The 20,110-nt window shown below is 35.8% G+C and overlaps 1 protein-coding gene across 7 annotated transcripts in view; it reads right to left on the reverse strand.

Annotated features, from left to right (window-relative positions):
• The window catches only part of mef2cb (myocyte enhancer factor 2cb), a 189,316-nt gene that overhangs the window by 154,569 nt on the left and 14,637 nt on the right, over window positions 1-20,110 (reverse strand). Inside the window, exon 1 of one of the 7 annotated variants that reach the window (XM_039759318.1) lies at window positions 971-1,054. The exons of the other annotated variants lie outside the window; for them this stretch is intronic. The gene's annotated coding sequence lies outside the window, so the exon portion shown is untranslated. Of the gene's footprint in view, window positions 1-970; window positions 1,055-20,110 lie in introns of those variants that run through there. 7 annotated transcript variants of the gene reach the window in all.

Here is a 20,110-nt window from a genome sequence, read left to right on the forward strand (position 1 = left end):
TACGTGGTGAAAGTGTTAACTCAGATTTAAGTATTCATATATTAAAAAGTCCCAGAATAATGTTGGTAAAAATCATCCATTAATATAACAGCACACAACCACTCACAACAAAAGAAGAAGTCACAAAACTCAAGTGGACAGTTCTTCTCCAATTTCCCTATAACCTCAATCTTGCTGCCTTCGATTTCTGCCTCTTAGGAGCCCTCAGTTATCCCATCCATTGGTATTGATGATGAGACTATTAAAGAAGTTGTAAGACTGGTTCAGACTGACTCAAGAAGAGGATGTGTGCTCTTCGTTTTTCATTGTCACCAAGTCTTAAGTTATCCGGGGATATATGGAAAAAACAAGGAGTGCAGAAAATAAATGGAGTCCTCTGATGAGTATCTTTAAACATTTATTATAAGAAATTAGCTATAATAAAAAAAATCAGTTTAAAAACATTCTGGGCAACCCTTATAGATGTGTTTTCTCGTATTTAGCTGTCTATAATAGAGCTGTGAATTCAGGGCCATTTGTGGCTTAATCAGATGTGAATATTTTAAAGCCATAAAAATTCAGGAAGAAAAACCAGTATACCCTCCTTAACTTCTGGATATAAAACACTTACAGTTTATACACATGCAAATGACACTAATTTAACTGCTGTTGAACTTTCATATGTAAATTTAACTTAAATATGCAGATAATGACTTTTCTAAGTGTGATTTTAAGGTGTCTTAGAATTTTAAATGTTTCTTATCAAAAATATATTTGTTAACCCTGCCTGTTCATTATTTAAATATTCAGTTCAGATCCAGTAAGTGTGAAGCACACATTCTGAATGCTTTAACATTCTTTGACTTATAAGCCTTTTGCCAAAATTTAAATAGCAAAATTGAACATGTGTTTCATTTGTAATTAATTTATTATTTTAATATAACTCAGCCATACTCAATTAAAATCCTAAAAAAAAAAACTTTATAGTTACCTGTGTGGAAGAAGCTGACACGTAAATTATCCAATTGCTTAGAGATAACACTAATCATAACTTGTCATGCTTCTAGCAACACACACTAACATCACTTCTAGTGTATGTGTTTGACAATCAGCATCTGTCACCAAAGAAAACAGTCCCTGCAATGCTGTAAGAATTATAAACAAAATAAAAAAGTCAGAAGTTGAAATTTATCCATGCATCAATTTAGAAACTCACATAATCTAATCCAAGTACAGGGTTATTGAGGGCTGGATTTTATTCCAGTAGTAAACATAATGCAGAAAGCAACCCTGGATGAGACACCAGTGAAAAAAAAATGAAAGTTTTACAAAAAGTTAAAGTTTTTCTAATTTGGATAAAAAAATATAGCAGGCCCATTTCCTTTCAGCCATTTTATTACTCTTCCAAATGCCTGTACTTGGTACTTTTTCTCTGTTCATTTTTAATTTGTTCATTGCTTTTTTTCTTTTTAGTGAGGTTTTATTAGGATTCATTTTCTAAATGATCAGATGTAGTCTAATATATAAACAACTGTAGTTACTTCATCTACAAAGTCAATCTGCAATTGTAATATTGATAAGAGTAAAAAGGCACATTTGAAGTTTAACTGTCAGGTTTGCACTCTGTTTCCATTACCTGATTCTCTCTTGGCATTTAATCAACCTACTAATAAAATGTCTGTTTGACTGCTTTTGACTGAATACTTATTCTTAATGTTACTATAAAAAATTCCCATTCATTTAATTGATCCCTAGTTTACACAGTGTGATAGGCAGTTGCCTTGTCCAGAACTGATTCTTGTTTTGTACCCAATGCTCTGAGGACAGCCTCTACTTCCATGTGACATTTCATTGGGGTAAATTTGTTCCTGAGAGGTATTGCTGTATTATGTCTACTTTTGTTGCACTTTCCATTACAACCACAAAAAAAAAGCAAGCATGCACCTCGACAAATAAGCATAAACAAGATAATCAAACATAACACAACCGTCAGGTAAATAAATGTAAATCAAATTATATAATTAATCTTTGAGGAAAGATAAGGTTCCAGGTAAAGCTTGCAAAAGTTCTGACAAAATATAAAACACTGACAAGGAGAGAATTTGTAATGTGAATGCTATGACCAAAGGAGACCCATTTTTTATTTTAATTGCCAAAAGGTGTAATATTTTAAGTGGTACCATGTTAGGTTTGCCCACCCTTCTATGTAAATGACTGTTCAATCAGTTAAAACAATATACTTTATATACTGTATGTGCACAGCTGTTTGAAGTAAGTGCCAGTGAATCATCCTTCAATGAAATTTGCACCGATAAGAATATACACAAAGTGTTCTTCTTGGGGTGCTCAGAAGCACCAGACTTGTAACACTTTTTACATGCGCGATATTAAACTGTTATTCAAGCATTCACATTAATTATCAGTCTGCACTATTGATTACATTTTAGTGACCATTAATGAGTTACATGTACAGTATATATCAGCTATGTATCCATCTATCATTTTGGAATTGAAAAAATATACAAGAATGGTTCATTACTCAAAACATCCATCTAGAAGTAGTCTTGTGGCCTGTAATGGCCATAGATGAGTGTTGCATGTAGTTTGGATATGTCTTTGCAGAACCAATTTTGTCTCTTGAACATAATCTTGATACAAGAAGAGAAAAGACTGAATAGCACAGGATATATTAAAATTAATACTGATCAGGAATACACTTTTATGGTATGAGTTTGCCTACCAGTGATTTTTAGCATAATAATGCTCAAAGCTACAAGGCAAGAACAACTTAGCCTCCCTGTGCAGTAGATCTTAATCCAGTCTAATGTCTGTGGGATGAAATTGTATGAATAATGTGGAGTACTAACGAATACACTGGGGTAGACATTGACTAGTATGTCTGTACTGCATGATCTAAAAATCTGATGCTGTTTGAGGGCAAATTGAGAGCCAGCTAGACAAGTGTGCTTAATAAATAGGTTATTCAGAGTGTTTTGTAATGAAGGCATGCCACAAGGTATGATTACCCAAGGTCAATCAGCATTCTCTGACAGTTCTACAGAAGGAACTTGCGATAATGAGACGTGCGGTATCATATTATTCTTTCATCATTTAACACAGAGTTCTACAATACTGTTAAGTGCTTCAAAGAGAATCCATAAGGCACATGTTAGGAACTTGCATTCTCTTTATTTGACTCAACTAACTTGATTCAAACCCTCTCACTGACATACATTTAATTCACTTTGTGACTTTAACTATAGCATGTCATGGATTTGCTGAAGTAGACCTGATTTAATAAAAAAAGTTGTGAATTAAACTGCATTTCTGAATCAAATCTATAAAAAATGAAGAACAACTGAATAAAATGAAGTACAGTATAAGTGAAACTGTGGTGGAAATGTATTACAAAGCGACCGTATCAAAGATGAAATCTTAAAAACTCTAAATTCATAAAAAAGAACAAAGATATAAATTTGGTTGTTAGGGTGTTCTTTTATTGAGTTGGCAAGGTGATGTTGTTAGAATGAGCTAAAATAACAATTACTTTATATATTAAATGGCATGAAAGAGAGTTCTGTACCATGAAAATAAAGTTTTATTAAAACTATTTCATTATAAACTTTAGGATTTTTACAATTATTTATTTTATTTAGGCTGAGAGTTTGTTCTAACAGCCAGTAATAAAATTAGAAGGTTTGGAAATTTAACTAATAAATTAATGAAAATTAGTACTTTACATTAACTTAATTAATTTCATTCAGTTGTAAGTGGATTTCTTTTAAGAATTACTTTAGTGAGTAACTACGAAACTTTCTCACTCAGACTGTCAGTCCAGTCAATGCTGGTTCACAGAACTGGCTTGTGTTTCAGAGAATGTAATTCAGCTTTCAGGTAAATTAGTTGAGTTAACTACACTGATTTGTCTGGATGAATTCATGTTATCCTCTGGAATGATTATTTAAGTATAATGAAATTGTTTTCAGGTTCAGCACCTTTATCTTGTTTTGGCTTAATTCAGCCAATAGTTTGTCTACAACTTGAAATTCAAATGACAGAATTTTGAGCTAAATGTTCAAAGTAAAGACATAAATCCAACAAGAATTAGTATGACATATTAAAGATCAAGTAATAGGTAAGTGTGAGAAAAATTAATTATAGTAGTCTAACATTTCAAATAGGGTGTTCATGCATTGTGCAGTATATCATCATTTCTTATAATATTCTTCATACATGGAAAATTGCATACAATAAAACCTTACAGAAGAACCTGTTTTGTTACGAAGCAATCTCGGCAGTCCAAATGAGGTCACGCATTTTACACAAATAGAAAGAAAACATTGTGGAGTTGTTTGCATGACGCAAAATTATTCATCAGAGTATTAAAACCAGATTTCAAAGCACCTGCTGAGATCTGATCCATTAGTTGATTCATCTTCTATACATCCTCATTTCTGGTGAGGTTCACTGCCAGCCAGCCAGCGCGTTTCCTGGAAGTGATAGGTACAAGGCGGGACGCCAAGGAATGAGGAGTTGAAGGATGTGAAATGCACTCATTTATACATACTGTAATCATTTACTCCATGAGAAATCCTTTCATTTCTGCAGCTGTATGTTGAAGACATTGAAGAGCCTAACAGACATTAATAACATGCATTCCCCCTCATGAACAACAATGGTGCTCACAGCTGGTTTTACACATAAGAGGATACTTAACAAAAACAAAATTCAAACGAAACAACTAGTTTAATTAATGGAAGTATCCATTTATTAAAAGTACAAAGCAACTTTGGGTAAAGAAAGTACAATTAGCTTCTGTCAAACAGCTTTAGGATGGAATATTTACAGACTAAAACAATTATAATAACTATACAGGCAGAAGTAGAAGGAAAAGCTTTACTTGAGGGTTCCAATACTTGCCCAATAATCCGAGGTCACATCATGTACTTTGGCTAGCCTAATTTGTTCTTCATATGTAGTAAAAATAAAATACTTTCCTAGAGATGTCTGATTACTCTACTTTTTATATGAATAATATGGAGTGGAAGTAAGTGTTTCAGTGTTAGCCTCATTTTGTGCTGGTTGATGTAAAGTAGCCATGTTAACTTAATTCTCACATCTCTTATTTTCTTTCAACTTAAGAAAGAAAAACATTACAGTTTTTCTAATTTCAATATGAGCTTTTAACATTCATGGTGCTTCATACGATCTGAAAGCTTGAAAATGCAAGCGTTCCTGACATTTTCGTTTACTTAATAAAAACTCTCAACCACCTGTTCATCTCTTAGAGAGTTTTACTCAGACAAGAAAAATTTTTAAATTACATTTTTGTCCATTACTGCAACTTTGGTTTCTTCAATGCGTATTTTCAGTTTTTAGAAGGGGAATGGAAAAGCCAATTTGTTCATAACTAATGATTAGGTGGATGTGTCATGGATTTATTCTGTTGTCAGTAAAATGTTAACCAGAATCCACTGCAATGAACTGAAACCTTGCATTCAAAATAAAACATGCTTCAAAAAAAGTTAGCTTTTCAGCAGCCAACAATTTAGTAGCACAGAAAACATGGCACTTGGTTACAATATAATATGTGTTGTATCTATTGCTGCTGCTGGCACAGAATCCACATCTGAATACTGTTAAGCATCCATGGGACCATCTGGAGAACAACATCTGCTGGTGTGCTTCAAACTCATTTAATTTGTGCCATCTGGGACACACTGAGTGCAGAGAGAGAGAAAATATGCCTAAATGCTGCACAAAAGCATAAGTTAACATAAATCGAAATACAAACGCCAGCTCCACTTTTTTGTTCTTTCTTCTGACAGTTTCCAGGGTGCTTTAGGCAAAGTGAAAATATCAAAGACCTATTCAGCCATTACCATAAGCTTTTTTATTCCATTCTGGAGGGGCCTGTTTACTGTAAGTAGGTGGACTACAACATAGAGGAGGTGTCAATACATTTCAACACAACTAACAGCCCTAAGGGGTAATTTAGAGATTAAGCAGGCCTCTGCTTCTTTTAACAGTGCGGAGAATTTACAAGGTGTCCCAAGAAAACCCACACATAAATACAAGTAAGAAAATTCACAAAACCAAATAAAAAGAATCTGATCTTTTACCAGTAATAAGATGATATTAAAATAATCACTATAAACAACACAAAAAATGCTAAATACTTATCTTTAATTGTATCTACTCATATCTGCATAACATCATATCTCTGTTCCACTGGATTAGGACAAATTCAGATTTTGGGGAGCACAATCTAATGGGTTTGGTATCCTAGTGGAGTTCTGATTGATCACAACTAAACATTTTACAGAAATGGTTATAAAAGGCATAGATTTATGCTGAGGATTGCGTGGAACACGTTCCTCTACAGACTGATGTACACATTAGATGAAGGACAAAACATCACTAGTACACACATTCCAGGATTTTGCATTACAAGCTATGAGAAAGAAATTGACGGGGATCTATCTTTTCATCTTAAGAAAATGGAGATGAAGAGCTAAAATGACAAAAGTAGGCTGGCACAATGTTTGACACTGCTGGTTCACGGCACCAGAAAATGGGTTGTAGAGTTAGCTCATTTTCCCTGTAGTTTTGACCTTTTCAGAGGATTTTCTGGTATTCTGCCCACAACTTAGCAACACAGGTGTTAGTTTAAGTGGCATTAGTGATTACAAATATGTTCATGAGTGTGCCCAGCAGTGGACTCAAAGTTCATTCTTGACTTGCTTTCCATGTTACCCCTATGATCTTGTATTGCAAACAGCAGGCTCATAAAACAGAGAGATATAATATTGAGATAATGTTGAGAAGCAATTGGGATACTCCCCAATGTGGCACTTACAGTATATACAGTACTGTACTGCAATATTCAGCAGTCTGGTCTTTTGTATTGGTGGCAAATTCATATCCTTTCCTTACTGGGGCTGCCCAGACATTGACTCTTGAGGATATTTCTGAGAACCATGGGCTCTGGACATTACATTTTTTGTATACTTTTTGTAGTTCTCTAGCCCTTTTCTTGAAATCTGTGGCAGCTGTAAATTTACACAGTTCATCCAATTAAACACAATTTATTTACTCAATGTGGCAGTAAGACCTTCCTTCTACACCCTCTATATCCTAGAAATCCGTTTTTAAGAATACTCCTCACTTCCTTTAAAAATACCCAGTCATCAGTTTATCCAGTTATGTGTCACCCCCTCACAAGTGCCATGCTATAAATACTACTAAACACCACTACTGCGACTCTTGCTCTGTGAATGCCCCAGACCTTTTTTTATGTATATTCTAGGGATGCCCTCTAGTATCCGCATACTGGTCTTCACCCTCATGTTTACCATTCTATCCATCACCATCCCTCTCCTGCTTCAAATATTCAAGCAATTGCACCTCTCTACACTTTCGTTTACTTCCACCCAGTGGATGTTTGTCTCTATGGGTATGATTGCTGCACAGATACCTCTACAACGCCTGCTGGAAATCTAATGACTTTTTTCCCTCTTTATCTCTTCCCACTTGTCCTTCTTAAACTTTCACTTGAGAGGATCAATGGATCATTAAGTACAACATTTAAAAGCGGCAGTCTGTGGTGTGGAAGGTCTTGTGTTGTATGGCAAGTGATATTTGCAACTTATCCCATAATTAATTTCAGAGCCTTCGGGGTTTGCTGTATAGGTTGCACCTTTCCATTGCCAGCCTTGGGCATTATTAGTCATATATTCCTGTTACTTTCCTTTATGGGGCTGAGTCAGAATTTGAATGATGGTGGTATTTATCTTATTGTGTGCTTTTTTTTCTTTATGCCTATTATTATTTTGCAATACACTTTGAATGTTTCTGTTTAGCCTGTGTACTTTTAATTTCATAGATTTATATTATTATTAATCATCAGATGATGTATGTTAAACAAGTTATTTAGTCATATATAAATTCTGGTGCAGATATCTTTCTGTAATATAATATATGATTTATTTATTGTTGTTCTTTACTGTGCTGGCATGTCCAGTTTTGATAATTGCTGGAATTATTTGATTATATTTATTTGTATATATCATTATGATACATTTTAAAAATGTTGCTAAGACTATTAGATTGAACAGAATATCAAAAGGAATATAATTTAATCGTCATACAGTGAATTTATAAAGTATTTAGATCCCTTTACTTTCTGCAAACGTTATTTTGTTGTAGATCCAATTGCAAATTAATAAATTTGTCATTTTTACTCGTCAGTCTAAAATCAATAACTTATAATGGTAAAGAGAAAACATGTTTCCAGAAAGGTATTAAAAATCAAAAACTGAATTTTTTTATTTATTCAGAGTATTCAGACACATTCAAATTGTAGATTGCTTTAATTATCCTTGAGATGTGTCTATAACTTGACTATAGTCCACCTGTGGCAAACACAACTGATTGGACATCATTTAAAGAGGCGCACACCTTAGTATTTAAGGTCCAACAATTCACTCTGCATTTCTGAACAAAAACCAAGCCATGAATTCCAAGGAACTCTCTTTAGACATGTTGGATCAAATTGTGGTGAGGCATAGATCAGGGCTAGGGTACAAAAACCATTTTGGAACCACCAGGATTCTTCCTAAAGGTCCACCCAGTCAAACAGAGTAACTGGGCAAGAAGGGCCTTAATCAGGAAGGTGACCAAGAACCCAATGGTCATTTTAACAGAGCTTCAGAAGTTGTCTGCTGAGCTGGGAAAACCTGTCATAAGGCAGACCACTCAGTCGTACTGCATCAACCAGGTGTTTATTTTAGAGTGAGTAGACAGAAGTCACTCTTAAGTAAAAGGTTAATGATAGTTTAAAGGAAGCTCAGAGCATGAGAAAATGGATTCTCTGGTCTGATGAGACGAAACAACTCTTTGGGCAGATGTCAAACCATTATGTCTGGCAAAGATTGAGTAGTGCTATTCAACTGTCTAATACAATCCCTATGGTAAAACATGGTGGTGGCAGCATCATGCTATGGGAATGCCCCTCAGTAGCAGGGACAGGAAGAGTTGAGGGAAGAATGAGTGCAGCCAAATACAGAGAGGACCTTGAAGAAAACCTGCTCCAGAGTGTACACAACCTCAGACTGAGGTGACAGGTCATTTTTCAGCACAGCAATGACCCAAAGTATACAGCCAAGACAAAACTGGAGCGGCTTGGGTACAAGTCTCTGATTGACCCAGCCAAAGCCCATATTGAAGCCAGACAAAACATCTCTTAAGAGACCTGAAGATGGCAGTTTAAAGATGCTTCCCATCCAATCTGATGTAGCTTGAGAGGATCTACCAGGAAGAATGGGATAAACTGCCCAAATCCAGATGTTCAAAGCTTGTAGAGACTTACCAAAGAAGACTCAAAGCTGTAATTGCTGGCCAAGGAACTTCCTTAAAGTCCTGAATACTTATATGAATGTGAATTCTCAGTTTTTGATTTTTAATAAATTTGTAAACCTTTTTGAAAACAGGTTTTCACTGTGTCATTTTGGACTATTGAGTGTAGATTGATGTGCAAAAATATAAACTTTATCCATATAAAATTACATTTGCAAAACAAAAAATTGTGCAGAAAGAGTAGGGATCTGAATACTTTCTGAATCCACAATAGATACAGTATTTAAAGTTCAATATGTAAAGCAGAGAGAGCTAAAGAAAACCAGAAAAGCCCTACAATGAACAGGCACCATGTCCAGAGCCGTTTGTTAATTTGTACTGTCAGAATAGGCTACAGTCCCCAGCAACACTGAATTGTATTAGGAGGGTTTATATTATGTTGTAACATTAAAAAAATAAAGCCTGCTATCTCCATATTCAAATTTTGTATATACAATAATGGTTTCGGCATATATGCATACATTCACATGCATACATTTTCTGGCCAGCTCTAAATATTATTCCAGATCAAAACAGACTGTTTAGAATAGCAGCTAAATGCACAAATGGGAAATCAATAAATGGCAAAAACTGCCATGGAATATCCCAATAAATATTTGTAGCATAGAATGTATGAACTTTTTCAATGATCTTTCTTCTTCTTCTTTCAGCTGCTCCCATTAAGGGTTGCTACAGCAGATCATCTTCTTTCTGTCCTCTGCATCTTGTTCTGTTACACTGATCACCTGCATGTCCTCTCTCACCAAATCCATAAACCTTCTCTTAGCCCTTCCTCTTTTTATCTTCCCTGGCAGGCTCTATCTTTAACATCCTTCTCCCAATATACTCAGCATCTCTCCTCTGTACATGTCCAAACCAACGCAATCTTGCCTCTCTGACTTTGTCACTTGCCAACTTGAGCTGCTCCTCTAATGTACTCATTTCTAATCCTATCCATCCTCATCACACCCAATGCAATCTTAGCATCTTTAACTCTGCCACCTCCAGCTCTGTCTCCTACTTTCTGGTCAGTGCCACTGTCTCCAACCCATATAACATAGCTCATCTCACTATCGTCCTGTAGACCTTCCCTTTCACTCTTGCTAATACCCGTCTGTCACAAATCACTCCTGATGCTCTTCTCTACCCATTCCACCCTGCCTGCACTCTCTTTTTCACCTCTCTTCCACAATCCCCATTACTCTGTACAGTTGATCCCAAGTATCATCCACCTTCACCAACTCTAGATAATATTTCATAGTAATATAGTATTGTATAGTATAGTATAGTAATCAGAGAAGAATAGTATCGCAGTGTCAATCCTTAGTGGTCTATGTGAAAATTGATTTTGTAATTTCAGCATAGCAAACTAGGAAATCATAACTTCTGTTTTTAAAATGAAACCTACCACCTGTCCTTCAGACCCAATTCAACCTAAATGAGTGAAAAGCTCAATCATTGTTCTTGTTGCACCTGCTCTTAAAATTATCAGTAGCCTTCTACTGACTGGCATAGTCCATAGTGCATTGAAAGTGTTGGCTGTCAGATCGCTTTTGAAAAAAAAAAATCAGAAGAGATTTCAGATATTCAAATACTCACATAAAGTTTAAACTAAAGATTAATCTAATCTCTTCATTTTGAAGTGCTTGACAATGTTATATGATCACAGCTTCAGTCTCACTTTATTTATAACAACTTATCACTAAGGTTTCATTCCAGCTTTTGCCCTAGTCATATTACAACATTCTAATGTCTTTTGATGGAGGCAATGCTACAGTTATTATATTGCTAGATTTAATCACAGCTTTTGACACTTTTGAACACACTATACTATTATGCAACCTTTAAAATTCTGTTGGATTGTCAGGCAATGTATTTGTGTGGTTGAGTTCATACTTACAGTATTTATGTTGTATGTACAGAAAAACATGATCACTCAGTTCCAACATTAGTACACTAAAACCTACCATTCCAATTGGTCTGTTTGCCTAATTTTTTTCAAAAACAGTTTTATAAGCCTCCATACCACACTACTTTGTATACGTGTATTGTACTCTTTCTGAAGAAAATCTTTTTAACTATTATCCGAATGCCCTGTACATATAGTACTTTTCAGGACTCAGCACTGGGACTGTACATGCTACTTGGCAGAAATACCTAAAAAACAGTATGCAGATAATACTCAGTTGCAGGATGCATCATTCCGTACAACCTAATAACTTTAATTAATAATAAAAATGTGTTAAATTTGGAAGAATGATGAATAATTAAATATAAATAAAGACAGACATATTACTACTTGATTGAATGATAGCAACCAGTTCATCCACTAAACTTGAGTTTAAATTGATTCATCACACATGTTAGGAGTTGTCTTTGACAACAGTCAGTGGTTTAACCCACACATTACAACACTATATCAAAATCAACATCTTGTAGAGAAAGAATACAAAAAATGAAGGCTTTATTATCATGAAGAATACAGAGAAAATGACTACTGTATTTGTTTAAATGACTACTGTAATGTGTTATTTACACACTGCTCGCATTGTTCTATTTTTGGGTTTTAGTGAATTCAAAAATATCCTTCAAGGATTTTTCCTAGAAGTAGGAAGACAGTCATATTACTTCTTTTCTTAAGAGTTTACACTGGCTTCTAGTTAAGATGAGGGCTGATATCAAATTCCTTCTTCTAGCATGTAGTGAGAAGTCAAGCAACATGACACATTTTACTGGCTAACTGAAAAGATTACAGTTGCCTCAAAAGCTTGCATATTATAATCTTTTTAGTTAGCCAATAAAAGGTGTCATGATGCCTGACTTCTCACTACATCCATAATGGCTAACACGGTACAGCATTGCACGAAAAGTTTTAAATGTCTTGAGGCCTGTTTACCTAAGAGACATTATCGATTAATACATATTTGAGCAAGATGCTCGTGCTTCCTTAATCTGTTACATTTATAGAATACTCATTAATTTTTTTTACACCAGTTTGTTTATTTTTTGTTATTTCGAGTGAGGTCACCACCTTGCCATTTTGAATGGGGGTTGTGCTGCAGAAACCGTCACTATTTTGGATTATTTTTGTAGGTCATAGTAATACTTTTTATGATTGCTATTGATGGTAATGTGATGTGGACATCACATGACACATTATGTTATTGCGTCATGGCTATTTAAAATTGCAATGCCCAGCTACTGTACCTCACAAAAGAAATCTAAACAAGAACTTTATTAGTATTAGTTAGAGGCACAGAAAAACAAAGTAAGACTTTGTTTCCGACCAAGACTTTAGCTTTGTAATTTGCCTTTGATGTTCAGTATAGTTAGCTCTTCTTAGTACTCAGACCTCGTCTTATTTATTTGACTTCAGTTCTGTCAGCATCATCTGATCCTTCCATATCCTGGTCCTCTTCCTCTATTAAAAAAAATCTACAGTGCTTGCCCTGTTTGGATGTTCATTACTCAGGTTCAAAGTAAAATTAAAATTTAGATTGTCACAATTTGTATATTGTAACCATTAGATTAATTCTGCTTTACTGTGTCTTACATTAAGTATAAATAAAGGCTGAATGATTTATTTACTTATTGTTTATGCATTTAGTTGTAAACAGATTTCTAAACTTTGGATTTGTACTCAGCAAGAAAAACTACACACAAGTAAATTGAAAATAAGCATGTTCAAATGTGCTTCCCAGATAACCCATGCTTGATAATGACATAAAAATTAAATCTAGTTCAAGAAAGAAAACAGTTTATTAAACATGCACTACACAGCTAAAGGGCAAAACAGTTTTTAAGAGAAAGGTGTCAGAGATGCCAGGGGCAACGACCTGGCCGGGACGCCGTGAGGGACCGGATTCGGCAGCCTGGCCTCTGTCAGTGCGCCCCAGGGCAGCTGTGGCTACAAAGTAGCTTATCATCACCAGCGTGTGAATGTGTGTGTGAATGGTTGAATGACTGTTGTGTTGTGAAGCGCCTAGGGGGGTTCTTGAACTCTAGTAGGCGCTATATCAAATACAGGCCATTTACCATTTACCATGTGGGTCTACGCCCACCCTGGATCACGTGGGGGCCGCCTTCCTGGTTGCTTTGGGGTCCACGGGTTGAGGGCATGAAAGACCCACCCTGTAGGGGCCCGTGGTCACCGCCAGGAGGTGGCCCAATGCCTTGGGGGGAAGAATTAAAAGGGTGCCCGGAGAGCTGCCGGGCGAACAACCGACACTTCTGACACGCTGGGGCGTGGCCAATGAAGGAGTGTCGGGAATCACCTGGAGCTCATCCGGGAGAATATAAAAGGGGCCGTCTCCCTTCATTCAGAGCTAGAGTCGGGTGGAAGAGGACAAGGCAAGAGAGGAGAGTGGAGGCTGCCCGAGAAGAAGGCATTGCGTGGCCAGGACTGTGTGTTGGAGTTTGTGCACTATTTGGACTGGGTCTGAGTGACCATTTATTGTAAATATTATTGTGAATAAAATGTGTTGTAGTGAAGAACAACATGTCCGCCTGTCTGTGTCCGGGTCGAATCCACAAAGGTAACAATGCCAGGATTTCTAAAACACATGCTCAGTCGTCATGTATTTCTTAGGCAATGTAAAGGCTTTGCAATAATTACAGTTCTGAGGATATTTTACGGGGACTATACATGTCTCATATCCCGTTTGTAAGATCTAAAGCTACCAGGAGTAACTGAGTTACTGTAGCCTGTAAATGTTCATATTAACACAAAGTACTGCGTGTATTTACTGTAATACTTCTGACTTTCGTTCTGTTTTTGTTTGGAAATACTCATTGATCTAAGAGAGATTCCTTATTTTTATCATGATCAGCTATTAGTTTAAGACATGTTTTAGCTTTGTGAATTTATGCGGGTACAATGAAATTGATTATCATGGGATGAGACTGCCTTTTTGACTTAACTCTTGCAATATGTTTCACATTCCCTCCAATAATACAATCAAACTACATTAAACACTGCCCCGTCTATGGTAAAATGTGTTGAATACAATTAAAATATCATTGTGCTCAAATTCTGTATTGTTCTAGTTAGGCCAGATTATCAACATTATGTACATTTATGGGCCCTATGCATCACAAGGCATAACAGCTGTAGTAGTTCAGCAGAGAAGACCGCCAAGGTCCAGCTAAGAATGAAAGGTCATGTCCTGTTCTGTCAAAAAAGGCAGCTGATTATCTCAAATCTTCAGCTGGGAGGAGTATAGGGCTCTGTAATGACCATACCAAGTTCTTCACAGTTCTCAAATATAACATAGCATTCTCAAACCTGTATCATCTAATTCAGGGTCACAGGGGGTGCAAGGGAAGGTCCACCTCTGGATGGGTGTCTTTCGGTTATGGCCTACTCACACACATGTCCTCATTCACATTTTCATAGGGCCAATTTAGAATTGCCTGTTAGCCTAACATTCCACACTTTTAGAATGTGAGAGATAACAGTCCACAGCCCACACTGACACAGGGAGAATGTTCAAACTCCTCATAGGTATAGGACCAGAGTGCAAGAAGTCTTTTCAAAACAGAAAATGAGTAAGCCCTTCCTTCCAAAAAAGATTCTGAGTACCAGCAGTAAAACTGAAATGTGAATTTCAAAAAACTTTAAGAACTAAATGAATGATACAGCGTGAACACTGAATGTCATCCTATCAGTTATAAATGTTTCCATGTATTTGTTTCTCCCTTTAATCATATGTTTTTAACCATCACGAACAGAGTACATCAAAAATATTTGTTAGTGGACATTCTGCAGATTATTATTGCCAGTTTATATGGTTATGAAATAGACTGATGTGACACAGTGGCAAATTTAGTGTGCATTTTTGATAGTAGTCTTTTACGTGGTTATTTATAATGGAGACTGGGGTGAGTGAGTCACAGATAACTTTGTCACATTATATTACAGAGGACCTGACTCAACTACCTATTGAGGTGCCTCCTTTATGAACGCTCCCACAATCTCATTATTTCATGCATACATATTTGGCCCTGCTGTACAGTAGTTTCACATATAGTGCTAGTTTCAACAGTGCTTCACCATTGCTGCTGAAAAAAACATTGCCTAGCAACACCAAACATAATAAAAACAAGTACAGAAAATGGAGAGATGGACGCAAAAGAAATATTTGATTAAATAAAAATCAATAGGGTAAGAAAAACATATTAAAAAAGCAAAGACCACATGTAAGATTCACTTAAACAGGCAAAGAAAGACATTTTCAGCACAACACTGACAATACTAGAATCTGCAATTTTTTTAAAGCGTAACGATTACCATGTTTTTGGATTTATTTTAATCAAAAATACAATCTTAGTCAACTTGAATAATGGGAATAAAGTATAAAAAATAAAAATAAAATGGCTCCCTAAACAAGTGATTTATTACAAAGAAGTCGTTTGTGACTTGAGGAACCTACTTGACACAGAGTAGCACAGGGTGACACTCTTATCTATACACTTTTTGCCGTTCATACGATAAATCGTTTTCCTCTAAATATAAGGTGGAATAATTTTATTCTGTAAATATCTTGAATTGTCCCTTCACCCTGCAGCCTTCTCATTCATCATTAGTATGTTAGTTTAGCTTTTGCAATGTTGATAAATTATTTGCAAGTAAACATGTTTCCACCAGTTGTATCAAACTTAAGTTCATTATGTAAATACCAGCCTCACTTACATCATGTGTGCATACATAGTTGCAGTAGTCAGTCAGTCATTGTCCAACTCGCTATATCCTAACACAGGGTCACGGGGGTCTGCTGGAGCAAATCCCAGCCAACACAGGGCTTAAGGCAGGAACAAACCCCTTGCAGGGTGCCAGCCCACCGCAGGGCACACACACACATACACACACCAAGCAGAATTTAGAATTGCCAATGCACCTAACCTGCATGTCTTTGGACTGTGGGAGGAAACCGGAGGACCTAGAGGAAACCCACGCTGGGAAGACCTGGGAAGTTAACTCTGGTTTCCTAACTGTGAGGCTGCGCGCTACCACTGCGCCACCATGCCGCCCCATAATTGCAGTAATTAAAAAATACTAAGATGTCCATTCGAGCCATAAGACCTGGGTTTGCTTCCCGGGTTCTCTTTGTGTGGAGTTTGCATGTTATACCATGTCTGTGTGGGTTTTCTCTGGGTACACTGGTTTCCTCCCACAGTCCAAAGACATGCAGTTTAGGTGCATTGGCGATCCTAAATTGTCCCTAGTGTGTGCTTGGTGTGTGTGTGCCCTGCGGTGGGCTGGTGCCCTGCCTGGGGTTTGTTTCCTGCCTTGCGCCCTGGGATTGGCTCCAGCAGACCACCATGACCCTGTAGTTGGATGATGGATATATATACACAGTATATATATATATATATATATATATATATATATATATATATATATATATATATATATATATGTATATATATATACACACATATATATTTATATATTTATGTATTTATTATTTTAGAGATTTTCTATCTATCTATTTATATGTGAATTTCCACTTGGGATTAATAAAGTATCTATCTATCTATCTATCTATCTATCTATCTATCTATCTATCTATCTATCTATCTATCTATCTATCTATCTATACAATTAAACATCTTCTTCGTAATAGTATTCTTAGTATTATTCAATAAAGGATTAAAAAATACATATATTTTCAGTCTATTACATCTGTAACTCTTACTGTTTTCCTACATTAGTAGTTCTTAACCTTGGCGATTCTAAATTGACCCTAGTATGTGCTTGGTGTGTGTGTGTGTGTGCGCGCCCTGCGGTGGGCTGGCGCCCTGCCCAGGGTTTGTTTCCTGCCTTGCGCCCTGTGTTGGCTGGGATTGGCTCCAGCAGACCCCTGTGACCCTGTAGTTAGTATATAGCGGGTTGGATAATGGATGGATGGATGGATTCGAGCCATAGGAAATTAAACTCATCCCTTTAAATCTTCATACAAACTGACCCATAAAATCAAATATCGGAAACAAAGAAAATATTTTTTTCTGACCCGTTAATTGAATAATAGCTGTCCGGGTTAACAAGCTGGAACAGGGTCGTTTCTTGGTAATGTATTACTTTGAATAAGTGCTACTTGTTAAAAGAGAGAGCTCTGTTTTTAATGATATTGCAAGGTTTCAGAAAGAGACTTTTTTCAAAATTTGAAGTCAGACCAATACACAACAGTCCACTGAGAGCTTAGGCCTATATGTCTTCCTTTTTAATGGGAAATGCAAAAAGGATGTGTAATACTTAAAAATATACATGAAAACAAATACATGGTGAGGAAGAGCTTTCCTCTTTGGACTAAATAATTTGCAGCATCATTGGGCTCACTGTACTGCATGGCTACAGTGCATAACTCCAGCCTGTACAATGTCTAAGGACACTAAAATAAAAACAACTGCATTGCCTTAATATAAAAAGAATTGCATACAGAAATTAATGTAAATACTGCTTTACACACATATAATATGTTGCAGGTACTCAAACCTCCCAGCTGTAGAATCTCAAGTGCCTTTGCCCTCAAAAATCAAACTGTTCAGTTTTAGCCTTCCGGCTGCAAGTTCTTCAGTGCATATAGCTCCTGAAATCACGCTGCATACTTTCCGCCAAATGACTCCATTGCTTATACGCAGTCAGCTGTATGTACGTATACATTTATATGTTGTTGCATCTTTGAATGTTATTTTTTGTACATTATGTGTAACTATGTGTTTGTGCTATTGACTAAGAAAAGCTCTGCTTTCAAACCTTTCTCGTTTTAATTTAATACACATTGCTCTGCTCATCTAAGCTTTTTTAGGCTCCTATTATTGAGACTCTTCATTTTACCGACTATTTAAACTCTCAAGTCAACCAATCATTTCACAGTGCACAAGACATTAAACAAATCTGCACAGAATGTTAGTCCTCAGGTTATGTAGATATTTCAAAGTACATGAAGAAAAGATACGGAGGCAGCTTTACGGGAACAGACAATACAACAAACAACAGAATTTACAGGTTTGACTTCAGAAAACATTTGTCATTTGTATATTTGTAAATTATGTGCATAATCTTTAAGATATATATGGTAGTATTTTTAAGTATCAGTATAAAAGGGTTATGGCTGGAGTGGAGAAATGTGAGCTTTCATTTGAACCTATAGATTTATTGCCAGTACACTTTACATGAGATCATAAATGGGGAGAGTGCAGTGCCATACTGAAAGTCGCAGTATCTCTATTACAAACTATTATCAAATTAGTATTTGAGTCTTTGCACTAATATACATTTTAAATGAACACATTCATACTTAAATGGCATTTACAGTTTCTTTCAAAATGCTTTGTAAATATTTTACTTTTCTTGTTCAATGTATTTATTTAAATAAACAATCTAAATAATACATTGTTAAAATGTTTTCTAACCTTTTAATTCCACTTCATCTAATGGTGTGAAATGCTAGGACACTGGCACTGCTTAGAAATGTATAACTAGGCAAATTAACTAACAAAAAAATCTAAATTTTAAAGAATTGAAATAAAGCCAGGCATAATGAACTGTGTATATAAATATATAGCTACTGTATTTTCTCAGTGTTCTATATCAATGGATTGTTCTCAGGATACTCCTGTTGTTTTAATCTTGTTTTTTAAAGGCCCACATTCCTAAATTTTATTAAGCAGGTTTGAGATATATATATATATATATATATATATATATATATATATATATATATATATATATATATATATATATATATATATATATATATATATATACTACAGTATGTAATTATTCTCATTTCCCTCTGTCTTTATATCAGACCTGCATATTAAAAATCTACATATACATTCGGTAACCACCTTGAAGTTTTGTTTCTCTGGTCTTGCACCTCTTTTACCCGTGTGCTGCACTCTCTAGAGACTTAAAACCCATAGGATGGGAAGCCTTGTTGCAGTTGCTGATTAGATAAAGAACACATGATACATAAGAGAAAAAAGCCACACAGTTTTGCCTCCACTCCAATCTGAGTGAATGAAAAGTTTGATCTTTCAATAAAGTTGACTAGCATATAACAACTTCTTTCAACACTGTCATCAGCCATATGTTTGTCACTAGCTCACACCATATTGCAGTTTGTTAATTAACACTTTAGTTTGCAATCTAACTGTTGGGTATAAAAATTACTTGCCCATCAACAGCTGTTTTAATTCATTTTTCTAAGTTTTATCTGAAAAAAGAAGTTTGAGGTGATCTGCTTGCCAGTACTTATATGATTTTTACTTCATAACAAATGCAAGAAAGAAATCAATAAAGAAACAAGAATCCATCTAACCAATAACAAGGAAATAAAATGAAGCCCTTTGAAGACAGATGAACAAAGTCATTATAAAAATGCAAGTAAGAAACTGTGTTATATTATTTGTGTATTTCTATATACTAACAACAGTCATTTTTTATCAATATTTGGTAAATAGTCTGTATATGGGAGGCACAGTGGTGCAGTTGTAGCACTGCTGCCTTGCAGCAAGGAGACTGGAGTTCCTGTCCCAGGTGCTAACCGTGTGTAGTTTGCATGTTCTTTCTATGTCTGTGTGGGTTCCCATTGGGTGCTCTGGATTTCACCCACAGTCCAAAGGCATGCCAGTTAAGTGACCTGGCATTGGTAAATTGGTTTGTGTATTGACCCTTTGATGGACTGGCACCCTGTCCAAGAGTTGTCCCTGCCTTGTGCCCAATGCTTGC

Source organism: Polypterus senegalus, chromosome 7 (assembly GCF_016835505.1).
Source record: "Polypterus senegalus isolate Bchr_013 chromosome 7, ASM1683550v1, whole genome shotgun sequence".
Classification (NCBI taxonomy): domain Eukaryota; kingdom Metazoa; phylum Chordata; class Cladistia; order Polypteriformes; family Polypteridae; genus Polypterus; species Polypterus senegalus.